Source organism: Solanum lycopersicum, chromosome 4 (assembly GCF_036512215.1).
Source record: "Solanum lycopersicum chromosome 4, SLM_r2.1".
Taxonomy (NCBI): domain Eukaryota; kingdom Viridiplantae; phylum Streptophyta; class Magnoliopsida; order Solanales; family Solanaceae; genus Solanum; species Solanum lycopersicum.
Genome location: NC_090803.1, coordinates 65381099 through 65403294, shown reverse-complemented (window position 1 = coordinate 65403294; position 22196 = coordinate 65381099).

The window sequence follows — 22196 nt, the reverse complement described above, 5'->3', positions numbered from 1 at the left end:
GCCTAGATGGGGTGAGCTAACCTATATTGACAGCTCTATATACATTAATAAATAAATTAATTATATTTTAATTGTAGTAAAATCTAGGAAGAAAGAGTTTAGTTATATGTTTTTATATCTTTTTTTCTTTTTGAATTTGAAGAGTTGACTGGAACGAGAAAATGGATATAGACAATCATGTGTGAATAAATAATTATAAAAAATATTAAATAAGAAATTATATTAGATAAAATCCATCATATTCTTATTCTATCCTCGAAAAAAATTAATAAATAACTTTGTTATTTTTCCGTTGGAGTAAAATCTAGGAAGAATTATATTAAATAAAATTCATTAACTTTAATAAATAATTTAGTTATTTTATTCATTGGAGTAAAATCTAGAAGAATAAGTTTTCCTGATTTTAATTTATTTTTGGAACTTGGATATAATGAGAGTTGACTGGAATGAGAAAAAGGATATAGACACCAGGCATAAATAATCAAGTATTATTAAAAAAATTATATTAGATAAAATTTAAGTTATATTTTTTATTTTGTCCTAGCCAATAAATGTATATTGATAAATAAATTAGTTGTACTTTAATTGTAGTAAAATCTAGGAAGAGATAGTTTTGTTGTATGTTCTTAAATTTTTATTCTTTTGAATTTGGATATAATGAGATCGGATTGGAATGAGGAAATGGATATAGACACCAAGTGTAAATAAATAATTATAAAAAATATTAAATTAGAAATTATAAATTCAATATATTCTTATTTTATCCTCGCAAACAAAGATAAATTAATAAATAACTTAGTTGTTTTTTTAATTGGAGTAAAATTTAGGAGAAAGAGTTTTCCTGATTTGTTTTCTTTTTTTAATTTTGAATTTAAATATAATAAGAGTTGATTAGAATGAGAAAATGGATATACACGTCAGGTGTAATAAAAATATTAAGAAATTATATTAGATAAAATTCAATATATTTCTTATTTTGTTTGTCAATAAAGATAATTTAATTAATAACCTAAATAATTTTCATTGGAATGAAATCTAAGAGAAAAAGTTTTCTTGACTTTATTTTATTTTTGGAATTTGAATATAATAAGAATTGACTGGAATGAGAAAAAGATATAAATATTCGGTGTGAATAAAAATTTTTAAAAAATTATATCAAACAAAATTCAAGTTATATTTTTTATTTTGTCCTCGCCAATAATTACATTGATAAAAAATTAGCTATATTTTAATTGTAGTAAAATCTAGGAAGAAAGAGTTTTATTGTATGTTTTTTATTTTTATTTTTTAAAATTTGGACATAATGAGATTGGATTGGAATGAGGAAATGGATATAGACACAAATGCAAATAAATATTAATAAAAAGTATTAAATAATAAACTAAATTAGATAAAATGCAATATATTTTTATGTTATCCTCGCAAATAAAGATAAATTAATACATAATAGCTGTTTTTTAATTGAGTAAAATCTAGAAAGAAAGAGTTTTCCCAATTTATTTTTTTGTTTTAATTTTGAAATTCGGATATATTGAGAGTTGACTAGAATGAGAAAATGAATGTAGACACTCGGTGTGAATAAATATTAATAAAAATATCTAATAAGAAATTAAATTAAATTAAATTCAATATATTTCCTATTTTATCTTTGTCAATAACTTAGGTATTCTTTTCATTGGAGTAAAATCTAGGCGAAAGTGTTTTTTTAATTTTTATTTTATTTTTTGGAATTTGAATACAATGAGAGTTGAGTAGAATGGAAAAAAAGAATGCAGACACCAAGTGTGAATAAATATTAATAAAAATATTATTTAAAAATTATATAATATATATCCAAGTTATATTTTGTCCTCATCAATAAATGTAAATTAACAAATAAATTAGCTATATTTTAATTGTAGTAAAATCTTGGAAGAAAGAGTTTTGTTGCATGTTATTTAAATTTTTAAATTTTTAATTTTTTAATCTTTTGAATTTGGACATAATGAGATAGGAGTGGAATGAGGAAACGGATACAGACACTTAAGTGTAAATAAATATTAATCAAAAATATCAAATAAGAAATTATATTTACAAGCATATTGCATTTGTTAATGACTATCAATAGCATATAAAATGACATACATTTTCATCCATTTATAATTTAGATTAATTGATAAGAGTTGAACATAATTCATTTTACGTAACGATTAAAAAATAAGTACTTTTAACTAGAACATTAATAATTTATTATTTTTTATATATAAAATATTAAAAAACATAGATGATCATTAATTAATTCTAGGACAAAATTCTATAGATGGAATTGACCTAAGATAAAAATAGTTGCCTTGAAGAGTTTCTTGAGTTTGCTAGAAAGTAGAAATACTATTAGGAACTTGACTTATTTCAAGAAAATAAATGTGGAAAAAAAGTTCTTTTCAAATGTCACACATAGTACAAGATCATGAAAAACAAACAAGCCGGCCAATGCATGGGGCTTGATTACAAGTTCGATCGAATTTTATATGTATCTCTAAAAATTATATAGTATTGAATTTTTGAATTCTGAATTTGACAAAACGTAAATATCATATAATTAATTGTGTAATTAATTTAATTAAGAGAAATCTACATCAAGCTACATTTTCTAGCCTATCAAAAATATTACACGTGCATGATAAATAAATCTTGTCATACAAAATCTTAGATTATGAGTTAGTTAGTACTATATATTTATATCATAATATATAAATTTTGGACGTTCTAGGAAGCCCTTTGAATGAAGCAATTTCATTTGTCCAATTATTGATGTCACCGACCAACAAAAATTAAGAAACAACCAGTGTTTTCTATTTGACTTTTGTCTTTATTTGTTCAACAATCAAAGTAATTTCGATATTTTTGACCTTACAATATATTATGCATGTAAGAAAATTACTATAAAAGTTAAATCACTTATATAGATTTGTTGGAAATAGCTAAGGAATCGTATGTATCTTTTCATTAAGTGTTCGAACAGAATTTCATATGATAATTGAAAAGATTAGAAAATTATATATATAAGGTATGTATTTTTTTGTTATGTGTTTGAACAAAATCTCATATGATAGTTGAAAAGATTAAAAAGAGGTATGTGATTATAAGATTTTTTTGAAGCAAAATCATGTAAACTTAGTTTAAAAACGAATAATATCGAGAGTACTTTAGGTTATTTAATGCAAAAAAGAAAAAAAAAATCTTGTGGGTCCATTTTTCTCCCTTTATTTTTGTAGGTCCTTTTTCTATATTACTTCCTTGTCTTATATTAAAGACAAAAGTATTTTATTATTCAGATGAACTTTTTTTCCTTTCTTATATTAAATTGTGCATTTTATAAAGAGCTAGTAAAAGAGACTGATTTTATCTTGATCAGAAATAAACTCACGAAATTTAAATATCTCTTGTCAAAAACAATATTATATCCTCTTGATTATATTCGAAAATGTTCTTCTCCTCTTATTTTTTGGGAAATATTTTTGTCAAATATAGTCATGAGCATATGTACTAGTTCATAACAATTTGCATCTTAGTGTAATGATCCTCTTAGTCGTTTTAGAAATTTTAACCAGCATTATTATATTAACCTTTTTAGTAGATTTTGTAAATAATTTATATGACTTATAAGAATGAGTGACATAATTTTTAGAATTAATAAAGGATTATTTTGTTGCTAAGAATAATGAAAAAAAAATAGAAAAAAAAAGAAAATCAAATAAACAAATAATAATAAAATAATAATAAAAAAAGGGCAAAGCCCTAAATGAAGCCGCAAACGGCTTGTGAGAAAAAATAAAAAGAAAGAACGATGTGCAAAAAAAGAAAAAGAAAAACGCAGTGAAGAAAAGAAAAGAAAGGGAGAAAAGAAAAGGGAAAAGGAGGAGAAAAATCAATATTTTCATCTCAAAGCGTCAAGGTAATTATTCTTATCCTTTCTATTAAATTTTTGTGTAACTAGGAATAGATTTTTAGGTTAAAACGTGTATAATTTATACTAATATGTGAACTTGTGAACTTGAGATTATAAATGTGTATAAGTATTATGATTCAATCATTGGACAATGATTACTCCAAGATTAAGATTATTAATAGTGGAACGATAAATATGAATTGGAACATTGAAAATAAGTGGTTTCAGCAGATAGTTTTGTAGTCCGCCATTGATGTGTTGGGCAGTTAGTTTCGGCTCTAATTATTTTCATTTGATTATTATATTAGGATTCAAATTTTGATATATTGAGATATGTGTTAAATAGTGGGTACATTATGATATATAAAAATTACTATAATTATGTTATTCGGAGAATTAAGATTTAACCCTAAACTTGAAATTCAGAAAATATGAGATTTGATCAATTGGTTGGAATAAATATTTAGAAATTTTATTATAAATTTGGATGAGTTTTGGGTCTAAGCTAGAGATATAGCAATATGAATGTTGTTAGTTTCGAAATGATATCGTGGTTATTTATTTGAATAGATTGTATTGGTTTGGAAGCTCAACGAAAAGTGAAGGATTGAATTCTGGAGTCATTGTTCGACTACTTGAGGCAAGTGGATTTCTAAACTCTTGTTAAGTGCATGGAATGCGTGTATTTCCTTGTGATATATGTTTGGGAGTAACGGGATTGGTGATGGGTTGACTTGTCCACATTGATTAATTCTAATGATGAAATAAAAGGGATAACAAAAGGCGATGTGATTAATTATTTATGTGTGATGTGTTGAGAAAAGTTTGATGGCTTGTTGAATCATTGTTGATGTGATTTCATGTTTGTGTGGTTGTGAACTGTGCAATATTATGAAAATGGTCATCTCCTCATTATTTGTGTGAACATGTCATTGCATTATTCTTAGACATGGTTGTGAAAGTGTTATGTGCATTGAGAAAGAATGATAACTTAAAGAGGATGTACCATTTCGAGGGACGTATCGCGCGCCGCGATGGATACTATATTTCGAGGGACGTATCGCGCGCCGCGATGGATACTATATTTCGAGGGACGTATCGCGCGCCGCGATGGATACTATATTTCGAGGGACGTATCGCACGCCGCGATGGTTACTGTTATCGAGGGTCGTGTCGTGCGCCGCGACAGATGCATGGACAGATATGTCCCCCATGGGTCCCGGACTGAGAGACAGCGGGTGTGTATCACTAGGTCAGACATGCATCATTATACTTGACATTGCATTCCATTACATTGCACATACTTATCATTAGTGAACTTGATATTGTGTTTTGCTGATCTAGTGATTGCCTTTTTGCGGAACTTGTGATTGTTGAATACTGAGCTTGTTATTGAGGATATATAATTTGTTGAAGTGTTGTTGTTGAGGATATGTAATTTGTTGAAGTGTGTTATTGAGGATATGTAAATTTTTGGAAGTGTTGCTATTGAGGATATCTAATTTGTTTAAGTGTTGATGTTGAGGATATATAATTTGTTAAAATGTTGTTGTGGAGGATATGTAATTTGTTTAAGTGTTGTTGTGGAGGATATGTAATTTGTCTAAATGTTTTTGTTGAGTTACGTTCTATGTAAACTGTGAGTTGTTAGGTTGGGTTGATGTTTATGCAGGTTGTAGTTGTGGATGTTCGGTTGGGGGTGGTAGGAGTACCCGTATTTCATCCCCTTAGCTTGTGTTTAGAGGTTTACTTGCTGAGTACCGTGTGGTTTGGTACTCACCCCTTGCTTCTACAAATTTTTGTAGGTTACTAGCCCGGACTTTTATGATATATTCTCTTCTTTTCCGAGGCTTCCTGGAGATTTTGTGAGGTAGTTGTTGGTCATCTCAGCATCCCTCCTTACTTTTGTTTATGATTTTGTTCTACTCTAGAAACAATATCATATGAGACTTATATTTTCTTTTGATCCGATTGTAATACTTTAGAGGCTTGTACACGTGACAACCAGGTTTTGGGGTATAATGTAAGTTGATAGTAAATTTTCCGCATTTTTATTGTAATAGTTGAGTTTTAGGCTTACTTGTCTTGATGGGATAAGACTAGTGCCATCACGTCCATTTTTGGGTCGTGACACTTAGTCAGATTGAAATTGTTTTCAAGACAATAATTTGTTACGAAATATTATTGCTTGTGATAGTTATCCCGTTAGCCCATTTGTTTGTTCTCCTTCTATGTCTCTATTTATAACGTATAAATAAATTGTTACAAGTGTTAAACAATATTTTTTTTTATGATGGTTAAGTATTTACAAAGAAAACACTTTTAATGTTATAGAAAATTAGGTTGTGGACAATAAAAATTCATCAATTTTATGAGAATTCCCGATAATAGTAAGATAATAATTTTATGATTATTAAAAATCCGCTTCTGTAAAAAATAAAAATAAAAATAAAAACCTACCTTTAGAGAGAAAACAGTACTTTTGGATAAAATTGTAGGTTCAACTTTGTGAAGACAACAAATATTTGGTATTTTGTTTTTAGCTAAGATTCGAATTTTTTTTTGTTTGATTTATGGAAGACAATGGTTTTAATACTAAGAACAATTTATAGTAATAAAACCTAATAAGCATTGTTGAAAAAATATTCTGGATGTTTTTCCAAAATTGAAAAAAGTAACAATGAAGATAATTTTGCTCTATTTAACTATACAATATATATACCATAATTTCTCACATTTATTCTACAATCTTCAACAATTATGATAATTAAACAATGTTTACATAGTTTTTACACCAATAATGTTAATTAATTAACACCGTTGTACGAATCAGCGACGAACAAATTATATGGCTAAATTAAAAAAAAAATCATTTATTACATTTTTTTTTAAGAAAAAGTTAGTTATGGAGTATTTTGCGACAAATTATATATGTCGAATTTCCTAAATCCTAACTAACTCCACTTCTTATTGTAGTGATATATATGGTTATGTGATTAATTAAATATGTATTAAATAATTATGATTTAATATAAATATGTATCATGTATGTATGCAAAGACATATATTATGTGTTCACCGAATTGATATAAACACTAAATATAATAGTCATACCTTTTTATACATAATAATCATTCTCTATAAAGTAGCGGAGTTAAAATTTTTATTAAAAAGTTTAAATCTAAAGAACTAAACACACGAATTCATCAGAATAGAGTTCAACATCTACTATATATATATATAAAATAATTTAATCATGTATAAATATTAATTTTTTCTGTCAAAGGAGATTCGAATAAACCCCTAATTGAAGGTTGGCTCGGTCCGTGGCTCTCTCTCTATATATAATATTATTTTATTATAAAATAACAATTATATTTTTTGTGAAATCGACTATTTATGTTATGCTTTATTATATTTATTTTTTATATCAACATTTCATTATCAAAAATATTGAGACAAACAACTTCATTATCGAAATTTGATTGTATAATGAGCATAATATATATATATATATATATATATATATATATATATATATATATATATATATATATATATATATATATATATATATATATATATATATATATATATATATATAGCTTATGATTTGTCAACAATTATTTATCATTATTGGATTATTTAGCATACGTAAGCACGCAAAAAGATCTTTAAAAAAAGCTTTAGTTATAATTGACATAAAGTTACACTAATGAGCTGTTTCTCAAAAACTTCATAATATTGCTTTTCATAATAATCCTAATAAAAGCGACAAATTAAAATTCACTATTATATTTTAATATATAGAAATGAAATAAATGAGCATATTGAGGAATAATGATATTTTACATGAAAACCAAATCCTTATAACATAAAAAAGACATTTTAATAAATCATAATTAAGAAAAACTGTACTCTATTGAATTCTTTGAATCGTGTATTAGTTATAAATAGACTAAAATAAAGTAATTATTGTGTCTGTATATGAATAATAATGGAAAAAAATGGTATGGAGTAATCAATTAATAATTGAAGAGTAAGTATGCAGAAATTACTTATTTTAAGAATTTCCTAGCGAGTGAATTCAATAAAAAATGATAAAAAATAAATATTTTAACTCGAGCTCATTTAAACTTTTGTTCCTAATATAGTTTTATCATCTCTAAAAAATTTAATTACCACCCAAAGGTTATAATGTTGTGACATGAATATTTATTCATCTATCACATTTTTACCGTGTATTTTCCATCCTAAAGTAGAATTTCTTTGCTCGAATCGAAATTAGTTAGACATCAAAATAAATTATTATATTAAAAAAAATCTCTCATAAAAAATATGGTGAATATATGCATTCTTATATGGTTATTATTTTTTTTGTCTCTGCAACTAATGAATATGAATAGCAATGCATTTTTTTTACGTTAGAATTGATTAAACAAATACAACTAATCAGTCAAATGACTTTTAAGAGCAAAACGGAGATAAAAAGAAATCTAAAATATTTGACCAAACAAATACTAATTTGGCTTTATTATTAGGCACGTCACTCTATATCTTTAATTTATCCTTTATATTGTAATTCCCATAAAGTAATGAATTGCATGCTGGACAGCTTGAAGTCATAATTATTAATTCCTGATCACAGAGTTTAACATTAAACTCAATTTCCATGATTGGATGCTATTATCTATCAAAATTATAATATTCAACAAATATTATTTTTTTCAGTTTCTGTACTAAAAACACACAACTTTAATAATGTGGTGGTGGGTACGTAATTTGCATGCAAGAGAAGTTGTGTGGTTGCATTTGTAATTATTTTCCGGCTGAATAATCTCAATATATATCCGATAAGAACACAATATCAATAGTGTTTCGAGAATTATTTATGCTTATCTATCATATCAATCAGATAACAAATTCTAAATGTTCTTTATCATATATAGTCTTAATTATATTCTTTGATAATATTACGTAATCGTCTTATTTAAAAATTATTTAAGTTTATTATTTGAAACTTTCAAATTATTTGCCTTATTTTTTCTTTTTTTTTTTTCTGTGTTACACATATATAGAATATTCTAGTAAAAAGGTATGTATTTATATATAGAAAAAATGAAAATGAAAGGCGGTGGGGGCGGCGGAGAAATGGAAATGTCATACAGCTAATTGTCGGCAACCGTAGTATCTCCGATCTTCCATTTTTCCTTTTTCAGACGAAAGGAAAAAGAAAAAAAAAAAACATGACAGCTAATTTAAGACAGAGAATTTAAAGAAGCAAAGTTACATTATGTGAGTCGGGTTGATGCTAGGGATGGCAATAGGCGTGGTGGGTTAGGTGTGAATTTTAGCTTAATTCGTAAAATTTTTAATATGTCATATTCGTTTTGCATAATTTTTTTTTATTTTCAACTGGCTTTGTATAGACTCGCCACGCATTTTTTTAATGTTTTCTTTTTCTATTAAAGTCTGATATTAAAAATAAATTTAATAGAAAATGATTTAAAAGTTTATTTTTTTAGCTGTCAATTGAGGAAACATATAAAAAAATTGGTTTTTTTATTGAACCTTTTACAATTACTATCTTGAATATCTTAATATATTTAAACAAATTATTTTAATAAATAATATTCTAAAACTCTTATAATATATAAAAATTTAAATTAAATTTCAAATTCATACAAAATTACGTATACGCATATTCCGCTCTGCTTAATTTTTAACTTCACAAACCCCTCCCCCAACCCTAACTCGCATAATCTTAAACTCGCCGCACTTCGCATAGCCTTTAAACTTTACTATGCCATGCATCCGTCACACACATTGTCATCCCTAGTTGATGCTATTGGTGAAGACCAATAATTAATTCCAAAAATATTTCTATTATATTTATTAATTTTTTTCATATAATTTAAAATAATTATATTTTATTTTGATATTTAGTAATTTTATGCCCATTACAGTTTGAATTTGGTTCAATTAGGATTATATCAAAAATAACTTTTAACGATAATTAGTTAATGGTAATTAATAAGTTTTGTATATGTTCTTAAAATTTTTAGTGAATTTGGGTCTAACGACACTAAATTAATATCAGTAAAGCTTTTAATATTTTTTATAATTAATATATTTATTTATTATCACTAAAAATTATTTTTATTATAGTGCAGATATATTTTCTTTGCTAACAAGATATATTGAAATAAAGAAAGAGACGAGTGAGAACAATTGGAAGGAGAGCGAGATTAATTTATTTATAAAATTTCAAATACATGTAAATCATATTAGATATTTGTATCCTGCGTGATTATTTGACATGTCAGATACGCGAGAGATATGAAAGTGACGAGCGAAATGAAAGGAATGTGAATCCCTTTAGATATTTTTGTATGTAGAATAAATTACATCTAATTTTAATTTTACATGTTCAAGACACATATATTTAAAAACATCACAATTTAATAAACTAGTGTGTATTTAAACAGTGAATTACTAAATTAATGAAATTTCTGCGACGTGTCGTTAATATCTTTAAAGCTCTCATGAGAAAAAGTGGGTCAGTAATTATTTCGAAATTATTTGTCATGTTGCGTTTATTAAAAGTTAATATTAATTAATTTTTAAAGGTAAATTGAATTACTTTAATTCGATATTTTAAATAAAAATATTATATATTTTAAAACTATATAAAAAGTACTATAAATTACAATTTTTTGTATATTAATATGATAAAAAAATCTATATTAAAATATTTGACTCTAAAATAGAAACCATGACAATAATACCAAACGGAGGAAGTAGTTTATAGTATATAGTCAATTAGTCGTTATACTTTAAGGATTATGCAAACATATATTTATTTAAAAAAGGTGTCCCACAGTAATTTGAATAGTTTATTCTAATTTATGCATGAGATGAGATCATTCAATTCTTATATAATGTTCATAACTTTCAAAAAGTTCAATTTTTTTGGACTACTCAATTTTTGAATATTACTATAAGTGTTCCTAATAATATACAGCCATTATAGATTAGTTTGGATTTATGTAAATGCACCTTTGGTTGTCGCTTAACAAATAACATGCATTGACAATGAAATGAACATAAAAATGAATCATCATTAATGGACTTTACATATAATACGACCAATTTAACTAAATTATCACTAAAAATCTAGGAAGATAAGGATTATAACTTAATTTCTTTATTTTTAAGTATCTTGTTTTTCTAAAAGAAAATTGATTTAAATTAAGGCTTAGAATATTTAAATTTTTAATTAATTTACAAAAAGAGTGTAAAAAAGGGCACACAAATAAAAACTCGTCGCTGAATTAGTGAGGTTGTCACATTCAAGCCAGCTGGTGACAGGTGTCGTAACATTATTGGGTTGTTTATCTAAAGGGCTCAAATAGTACGAGAAGTAGAATTTAATGGCTTTTTAGGCCCAATTTGCATATGACGTGGTAGGCCCACAAATATGGCTTTTGTTTCCAAAACAAGGTTAGGGAATGTCTTTTTGGCCCCTTGACAAATTTGGCAAGAAAGTTCAACTAGAGCATCGTTTCGAGAAAAAGATTATTTTCTTCTATTCAAATAGTAGTAGAGCAAGAGATTTCATTTCCCTCGGTTCCTCTACTCACGTAGTTATGTTTGTCTTATTTCTCAGTATATAATCAAATCTCTTTACAACAATGTTATTCGTTTAGAAATTTGTTAATTATCATTAACAAGCTGTTATTATTGAGAACACAGATCAATTTCACAAAAAACTTGATTGTTATGTTTATATAATTTTTATTTTTTTAAGCAATTTTGCTAGGTAAGATGTGTCTAGGGGCTAGTATTATTAATAAATTGAAAAAGATTTCAAAGAGAAAAACACAATCAAGGAAATTAAGCCTTATCTTATTAATCTTAATGAGATAACGAATCTCTACTAATTAATAAGCATGAAATAAAAGATAAAAAAACTTGATATTTTATGATCGATGAGCATGTTTTTATTACTTTATGATTAATATTAAACCACATAAGGAAGTGACAAATAGCTAACACTCATCAAAAGAAATATTAAGTAAAGATTTTTGCATTATTTCATTTTTCTTCTTATGAATAAATAATCAGGTGAAGTAACATTTTATTTAATTCCTTATACCAAATTGAAATTATAATCTCTTTCGTAATTATTGTAAAATAATCCAAATCTCTTGAATAAGTGGAACAATTCATTATTAGCTCGTCGAAATGTTATTTTGTTGGATAAAATTTTAACATTTAAGGCAAATTTTATTTTATATCGGGAAAATATGAAAGCGATGATTAGGTATAAAGAATTAAGAAAGCATACTTTAGATTCTAGCGATGGCTTCTAAAATTGTTCGGACTTAGATCTAAAGCGGATAATTGATCTGTTATAGATGATATCAGAGCTATTATGCACAATGGCAAAGCCACCTTAGGCTAAATAGGTTTGACACCCTTTCGTCGAAAAGTACACCATTTAGATAGGCAGGCTAAAATTTTTGGTTTATGTATGTACTTATATGTTGACTCTCTTAAAAAAATTATGTGTCTACTTTTTCATATTTTAACATTTTTTAGTAAAATTTCTGCCAATATCGTTCACCACGAGTGCAACCCTAAAAGTTAAATGACGTGAAGCAAATCTCACATTAACAAATCACGAAAGAGACATTAAGTATATAAAAGAGCAAGTTTTAAATCCTAACAACCCATGTATCAATTTAAAATCGAAGTAGACAATATCACTGATGAGTTTAATAGTTCCAAATAAAATTAATAATTCTTAGTTATAAATTGGAATCTAAAAGCAATACTATCAAATTATTAATTGTGGGGGAGAAAGAGCACGTTGAATGGTCATGTACTTGATGAATAGGTAATAGTTCAGTGTCATCAACTAAAATTTACCATAAATGAAAGTTTTAAAACCAATTATTCGATATTGTCCAACTATTTTAGGAAACAAAATCTTAATAAGATCTCAATAAAATATTAAAAATGAACACCTGTCCTAACACATAATGAAACATGTAACATATTTCACTCTTATAATATATAGTGCAAACCCAATGCTATTTCATGCACGTCACTCTCTTCATATCTATTTAATGAAAAAAGAACTCTAATATGTGCTGTCGTTTGTTCATTTGTCGCTCTACTTTTAATTAATTAGTGATAACAAATAAGTAATTCTAATAATTAATGTCACCAACCAAAAATAAGAAAATTAAATTGGCGGCTGGTCTTCTTATATAATTTTGAGCATTATTCTTTTCTTGATCTGATACTTTGGATTGAATTAGATCTAAAATTCAGTTAGTATGTATTAAATTTAAAAAAATGTTCGTCTCACACATTATTAGAGCATGATAAAGACATTAATAAAAGGATTGTTTAGACTTTTAATACTCTAATTATTGAATAAATATTAATGTTGTTAAGTCAAAATTGTCGGTTTTGTTAGTAATATCAATATTTGTATATTAAATTATTCACGCTCTAGTCGATAGATTTGGACAGGCAGGAAGAAAACGATAGCGTTAATAGTCCTAGCTACATCATTTGTGGGATGTACAATCAGACTTGTTTTATTTCCTTTGGACAATTGTCATTAATTGCTAATTTTTGAGATTATGTTCTTTGATATGTTATCAGAGCAAGATATATATTATAATTTTGAGTTTTATTATTATTTATTATTTTTTAAAAGAAAAAATATATATTTAGTCGATGAAAAAAAGTTAAACTTCGATGTGAGTAAGCATATTGAAACTATAATAATTATGTAAACAAAAACACACACTCCTTTCTTCTATTTAAACTTTTCGATAATATAAGATAAACGTTTTTATTATTAAATAATACTCAAATCCTCTCCCACCTATCATAGCCTTAGTGATCACAAGTTACCTTATATCTCTTACTAATATGAAATGATATAAAGTAATAATCAATGTACGCACAAATACAAATTGATTCAAAGAACATTAAGTTTAATTCCAAGAAAACAATCATGAAAGTATGAAAGTAAAGAGTGTTTATAATAATTTTTATTTAAAAAAGAAAACGTACGTGTTGAACAAACAGATGTTGTCATGTCCAACTATCTGAACTTTCCAAATTTGTTCAGATGAATTAGGCAGGAATCTTTTTAAAGATACTGTTTAGGAAGTTCTTTGTTTTCCCAATTGAAGAAGAAGATACGTGTCGACATTATATTTGATTATTTGTACTGTATAATACTCGATATTCGACACCTGGCTAAAATATTGTACTCTTTATTCGACTTTATTAATGCTACTGATATTTTGCAGATGAAATTTCCAATCATGCATATATTCAAGTATATATCTATGGTGATGCATGCTTAAATAGAGTGGGGGTATATATTCTAGCTAATATTGTGTAATAACCTGGTTTTGGGAATCAAAAATTTCATGAAGGGTGTTCGAAAAAAAAAATTCTCATTACTTTTTCAAGCATCTAAAATCATTGGATTACTATACCTTATTCTATTAAAAGCGTTAAAAATATGTTATTTAATCACTGTTGATATTATTTTACGTATATATGACACCCTGACTATAGCACAGCTATGCTCCTGCGTTACAACAAAAATAATTTTAAGCGGCAATAAATATAAATAGACATTAATTAATAAAAAGTGTTAAAGTTTTATCGACATTAGTTAAGTGCCGTTAGAACCAATATTACTAAAACTTTTAGAGACATATACAAAGAATATTAATTGTCGCTAAACATACATGTTAAGCTATTGCCGTTGATTGATTGCCGCTAATGATCATTTTGATGTAGTGTTGTCTGAGCTGTTCTGGAATGATTGGGATAGTGGATATTTAGATTCCCTCATCTTAATCAAGTATCTCAAATACGAAACCTCGATAAGGAAAAAAGATCCTGCTAGGAATGTTGCCGAGCAAAAATGTGAATTTGAATACGTGATTTCGAATTCAGTCAAACTAAATCTAAATACGAATATTAAATATTGAGTGAGAAAATCAAAAATATATTTATATGTACTAATTTGACAGTACATGCATGCTATGAGGTGACATGACTATAGAGTTGAAAAATGTGATTGAGATCGAAATAATGAAGGCAATGTCATGTGAAAGATAAACATATTGATACAACGATAGTCGATAAATGAAAAATTTTCCTAAAGAGACAGAGTAATAAATTGCATGGTTTGATTTAATATACGTAAGAGTAATAAAGAAAAGTGCAAAAATGTCGAAACATAATTTTCCTCCAAAATATTCTAGTTTAGGTAGGTGCTTCCATTAATTCTATATGTACTAATTTTACAGTGCTTTGATGAGGACATGAGGTGGCCATGCAGTTAAAAATTTGTGATTTTAAACGTGACATATTATTTTTGTGATTATGAATCTTTTGAAATTTATGATCTTGAGCAATAAGAAAAAAATTAATTATGATCACTTTTATAAGATTATTAATGAATAGATATAAAATATTTACATGTAATTATCAAATAAGTTATACGTGTATATATATATATATATATATATATATATATTGTGCAATGCTTTAGGGTATATAGAAATTTAACTTTTATCAGAGTAAATATCTTTTATAATGTTTAGTGTAAAAATTGGACTTGCTGGATACAATATATTCATTGTGCATAATACAATGAGTTCAAGTACAAGTGAGTAAATCTGAGTGATGCCACTAGTATTCTTACAAATATCTTATATTACAAATTACAATATGTTTTTTTATATTCATTTTAGAGTTTGATTAATTTAGATTGTGTCGAAAAATTTCATGTTTTTTGAAAGGGCTCAAACTTGAGATGTCTAATTAAAGATAAAAGAATATTTATCATTCAACCATAATATTTAGTGATATATAAAAGTGACTTAGAGCATGTTTGTTAATTGAGATGTTAGAAATACTTATTTTGAAAAAAGAAAACTTTTGTTAGAAAAATTATGTATTTTGCGACTTAGTAGAAGTGCTTTTAAATAAAAGCATAAGCAAAATTAATTTTTTTTTTTTTTGCTTTTTTAAAGAAAGTTGAAGTAGAAACAAAAAAATTATTTCTTAAAAATAAAAAAGATGACTTTTATAATAAAAGTAAAAAAAATAAATTTCAAAATTTCATATTAGTTATCGCCTCTCTGTCATCTGACACACCTGATTCTTCGATAATTCTATCTCCAAACCTTTGTATTTTGCCAGATTATATGTAAATACTTTTGAGATAAATCAATATATATTTGTTACTTATTTACTAAACACTAAAAATTAAACAAGAAATCCACTTCTTCTTTTTTTTTTTGAAAAATTATTTTTCCCAAACACACCCTTTTATTTCTTACTTTAATTTGAAAAATACTAAAAGAGAAACCCCTTTCTAAATAGAAAACACAAAAAGGATAGAGTTTGAGCATATCCTATTGTAGCCTTTACTATTGTCAATAAGACATCAACTTCCAGATTTCAGAATATCTATTCAAGATATACATTGATCTATTATTTTAAAAATCCTCTCCAATAATTTGTCAATTTAGCTAATTTCTTCCCAGGCAAGAAGTATTTTTTCATTTTTTTAGGTTAGGTAAAAAAAACAGTCCGTTACACTAAGTTTTTGCTCACAAAATTCAAGAAGGTGTCTGTTATATTACATATACAAATGTACCTTACATTTTTACTATACGTTATTTTTATAATTTGAACTCGTAATTTCCTCATCAAATTTTCTAATATTACATTGCCTTAAAAGTTGGTAAAACAATGAAAATGTTCATAAAAGATTTTTTTTTATGTTTAACAATACATGGAGAAATCAGCAATGTAATTAGTCAATATAATTTTTTTAACTCATATATCTGAACTTGATTTAATAAACACATATGAATCCTTTTGCATTATAATGCTCAAAATAATCCAATCTCCTATTATTATTACTAACAACATAAAAGCAAGTTTGGCATTACTGTTAAAAATTATTTATTTTTAGAAGCACTTTTTAAATGAATTTTTAGAAAAGTGTTTCTTTTTAAAAAATAATTGTGTTTGGCTAATTCAAACGTGTTTTTTCATAAGCAAATTGTGTTAGGTCTTTTTTTTAGAAAATATATTTTTAACAGTCAAATTATAAAAAAGATAACTATTAATGTACTTCTAATATTAAAGTTATTTTATAGAGAGAAACTATTTTAAATATCCATAATAAATTAATTAAATTTTTAATTTTTAAAAAATAAAATTTGCATGTTTAAATTTTCAATCAATACTACACCTTTTTGGAAGGATGAAATTTTTAATTGTTGTAAATTTTTTTTCTTTTTTCTTATCTGGTAAAAATATTGTTGCTACCTTTTCTCCAATTCTACAAAATGATACATAAAATAATATATAATATACTAATTAATGATATATAAAGATAAAATAAATTATATTATTATTATTATTATTTTATTATTATTATTATCATTATTGTTGTTGTTGTTATTGTTGTTGTTTGTTGTTGTTGTTACTAATATATAAGAGCTTTTTTGACATTAATGCTAAAAATTAATTTATTTTTAAATAAAACATAAAATAATATATAATAGATAAATAATAATATATAATTATAAAATTTATTATATAAAAATAAAAAAAAATTATTAAATGAAATTTAATTAAATTTATGAAATATGTTAATTAATTAATAAGAAATATACTGTTAAATATGTATTAATGAAAAAAAGTTTATCTTGAGAAAAATAAATTTTTTAAACGAAAATATTTTAATAAATCAAAGAGAAAATTACCACCAAATTCTGAATTTTTCTTCCTTTAGAAGTATGACTATTTCTTTTTTATAGTAAATGACTTTAAAAAAAAGTAAGATTGAATCAAACTCCCTTTCCAACTTCATTTGTTTGGATTAAGTGACAACAACCTATGAAGTGTTATTAAAATAATGCTAAACGTGATTCAATGTTTATTATATATCGAAAGAATTAAAATAAATTTTAAATTTTTATTAACTTTATCTCGATAACTATTTGGGGATATTATAATACATATATTAAACTCTAAATTTAATTTAAAATTTTAACTTTGATCTCAAACTTTTATAGTGCACAAATAGGCACTTTAACTATCTCATCTTTCAATAAATAAGCACGCAATTTCTACCTGACAAAACCCATGAAATGCACGCATTCTGCGCGAGTGAGGGGTAATTTTCGAGGCCCACAAAGGTAAAAAATATTGAAATTACAATTCTACCCTTCATGAATCTCTTTTATATTAATTAAAATTAATTTTAATTTTTTTTAGTTTCAAAATAACATGTAAGATATTTTTTAAAAAAAGACATGTCAAATATTTAGTTAGTTGGCAGCCACTGATTGACTCACTAATACTCGTGGAAACGTTTGCATTTTACGTACTTTGGCTTCAAAAATCGCATATTTATTTATTGAAAGATAGAATAGTTAAAGTGCCTATTTATACACTATGAAAGTTTAAAATCAAAATTAAAATTTAAAGTTAAATTTAGGATCTAATATATATATATATATTATGCTAAGTTAACTATGTGCATCGTGGTGTATATCTCACTATTCCAAAAGGCAAAAGTTTGCTGCATGCATGAGACATATTTAATTATTATATGCTATTCTATGAATAAAAAAACTAGGATATATATATATATATACTTGGACAAAAAGCAGATTTTATACGATACCCACCAAGATCCTTGTATCACCAACATTCAACACGATATATACATAAATATACTAGATGCAAAGCTCCATGTGTCAGCATGGACCCAACAAATTATATGAAATGATTACTTTTTGGATTTTACTTATTTGGTAATATTCTTTTTATTTACATCAGACTTAATTATCATCGAAAAAACATTTATGAAGTTCTTTACAATTAAAATTTTAGAAAATACTATCATTTATAATAAAAAGGTGTCTGTTTTTAATATAAATGATTAGTATTGTAAATTTGAATTTAAAATAAAAAGTGTATAGATTAACAAGCAAGGTAAAAATGTTATGATTTAATCTTCTCAATGTTGAATTTACTTTGAGTATAATAGAATGATTATGAAATTATATATATAGTCTATAACAACGTAAGCATGCACTCTCTTCTTTTTTTTTTTCACTTGGTTTGATATTAGGTCATTTTAAAAAGAGAATTTATTTGTTTATCGTATTTTTTATTTTTTAAAAAAAGAATGTCATTTTTATCTTTTTTTTTATTTGGCAATTCTTTAGGTCCAATTTTCTACTTCAGTTTTAAGACCATAAGATGAATGATATTTTGATACATTATTTATATATTTTAAATTTAAGATTCAAGATTTAAAAGTCTTATTTACTTTTTCAAATATATGTCAGTTAAAATCAAATAAATAATTTAAAGTGAAGAAAATTACATATTCAGATATATATGTATATAATTTTCTTAACAAATATTTTTTTACCATCACACAAATTTTATAGGTAAAATTTCCATAATTAGAGTTTTCTTCTTGGCAATGTATGATTCAAATGTTGAAGATATAAATATTTAGTGGGATCCGTTTATGATTCTAAATAAATATACTAGCACAAGCTATGGATGTTATCTTCCCTATAAATAGATACATCATCATGAATTGATTGATCTTCTTTTCCTCCAACAAATATATAGAGTAAAAGAAAAAAAAGAATATATATATATATATATATATATATATATATATAAAATATTTTTTTTTGTATATACATAAATTTTGATATACTTTAATAATAGAGAAGTATAAGTAGTTCAAATCTCAGATGTGATAGTTGAATCCTCTTATCGAAATTCAAGTTGTCTCGCCATTTAGCTATCAATGACATTATCATACACAGGTAAATTCAAGATTTAAATATCGAGCTTAGAATTTTACCACATCTAGCCAAATTTGATTGATTTTACAAATCTTCCCAATTTGATTTTATTTGGGATTTGATAATTTACATGTTTTAATTTGGTCGGCTCAATTGGTTACAACAAAGTTGAGATTTAAGTGAAGATGGGATTGCAAAGTAATATTATGATCCTATATTATAGTAGTTCCAAAATATATTTTAAGACAAAAATAAAGAGATCATTTTAATTTTAAAAGATGTTGAAAGACATCATTAGAGGAAATCTTACATAATTAACATCACTATCTTTATCATGTTTAACTATCAAAACATATAATTATTAAATGAAAGTATCCTTTTTAAGTGTTTAAATATATTATTGAGTAAAATAATCGAGATGCATCCCAATGCGATCGCTATAACAAATAAAAAATATTTTCTATCGAAAACATGTCGATTGTTCTGTATATTTTCACAAGTTGATACATATGCAACTCTATTCTCTTTTTTCTATGAAGATGGAGAGATTATTTTTGATAGACTATGACTCAGGTGAAATATAATAAAAAGCGAAAAAGTAGTGAATAGATTTATAATTAACTAAATATATGTATTATTTGCATGGACCCTGCATGCATAAAATGTCTTTATCTTTAACTAAAAACAAAATGTGTATCTTAATACAAAATTGGCGTCTTTATCATTGATATTTAACTAAGATTGAGACAAAAATGATACTACTCATACTATTAGTATCTACATTTCCCCATTTGCTAAGAATTTCTCCAATCTCTATCATCCACAATTTATTTATCTTTCTTGTATCGTCCCAATTTTATCGAATTTCTCTGCAATCCTTTCTTGAAGTTGATTCTCTTCTAAAGAATATTTATTTTTGAAAAAAAAAACGTCTTTTTTCTATATACAATCTCATCGTCAATATTCGAAGATAAAGCATGACGTTGGTGACCTTTTTTTTTCTTTCACCAATTTTTCCAGGCTCAATGGATGCAATATGACAAAAGGGGGGACTACTAAAGAACAATAATAAGGTAAAAGAGGGAAATAATGTTGCACTTATTGAATGCTTTGTGTGGTTTTATTGTACGTTATGGAATATTGGATAATATTAATCTATCATCTTGATTGATTGAGTAAAAAAGAAAAAAAGATAAGGATATTAAAATGATGTTATCATAAGTCAAAAGAAAAAAAAAACAGTCCACTACCCTACCCTACACTAAGCTCCCGCTATACGTGAGATATGGAGAAGAACATATTATTATACTCAGTCTTATGAAATATAATTTTCACAATTCGGACTTGTGACTTTCTAATCACATGACAACAGTTTTACTAGGAGAATTATACTACTAGCTAGGGTCTGTACTAAGCCTTGTATGATGTTTTAAATCACAGTTCAAACTCGTGACCTATTAGTCACATGACAACAACTCTAATAGAACAATCATGTTACTAGTTAGGGTCAATTGTACTCAGTCTTTGTTTTCACGATTCAAACTTACGATTTTCTAACCATATGAAAACAACCTTTACCAGTTGTGTTGATGTTATTATTAGTGTACAATATAAATTTTTAAAAATGGGGAGTCTTTTGTGGTTGAAATGAGAATCTAATTGATATGAGTATCCCATGAAGTCTACTTTGACCAATGAGATTCATAATTTAGGGGCCACACAACATACTTTATTTTTAATTTTGCAATCAATTTCCAGCTGGAGAGAACTTTGAAAGTGAATGAATTATTGAAATGGATAGTGTTATTGGTAACATGGGATATTATAGGAAAGAAAAAAAAACAAGAAAAATCTCTAAGGTTGTTATAAAATGTAAACAAATCAATGATTAGTTATTTTGGAGTTTGACAGCTCCTTCATTCCCACTAAGTTCAGTTATGTGAATGAAACTGTCTTGAATTTGGTTTATAACTTACTTTGTGAGTGTATGGACCATTTTTTGCTGCATAATTGTAGAAAGATGAAAGTGAAAGAACAGATTATTCTACATAGATATTTACATACATAACACTTCCTCTGATTCAACCTACCTTTAACTTTTTGTCATATCATGAACTTGTGCATCAAAATTATGGATATGCAAGGACCAAGTGTAATAACTCACTCCAATCAAAATTTCATGTGTAAAAAAAAACAGCCTTTTTAAAAGTAAAGAGTGGTGTTTCCGCACACCTCGACTAGTGCTACAGGGTATGTGCTACATCCTACTAGCACAGCTACACCAGGTGACTCCGTCTCCCAAAAGTTAACCACATGGAAAGAAATCATCTAGTGTTCTCAACGAGTCAACTAGGTAGATT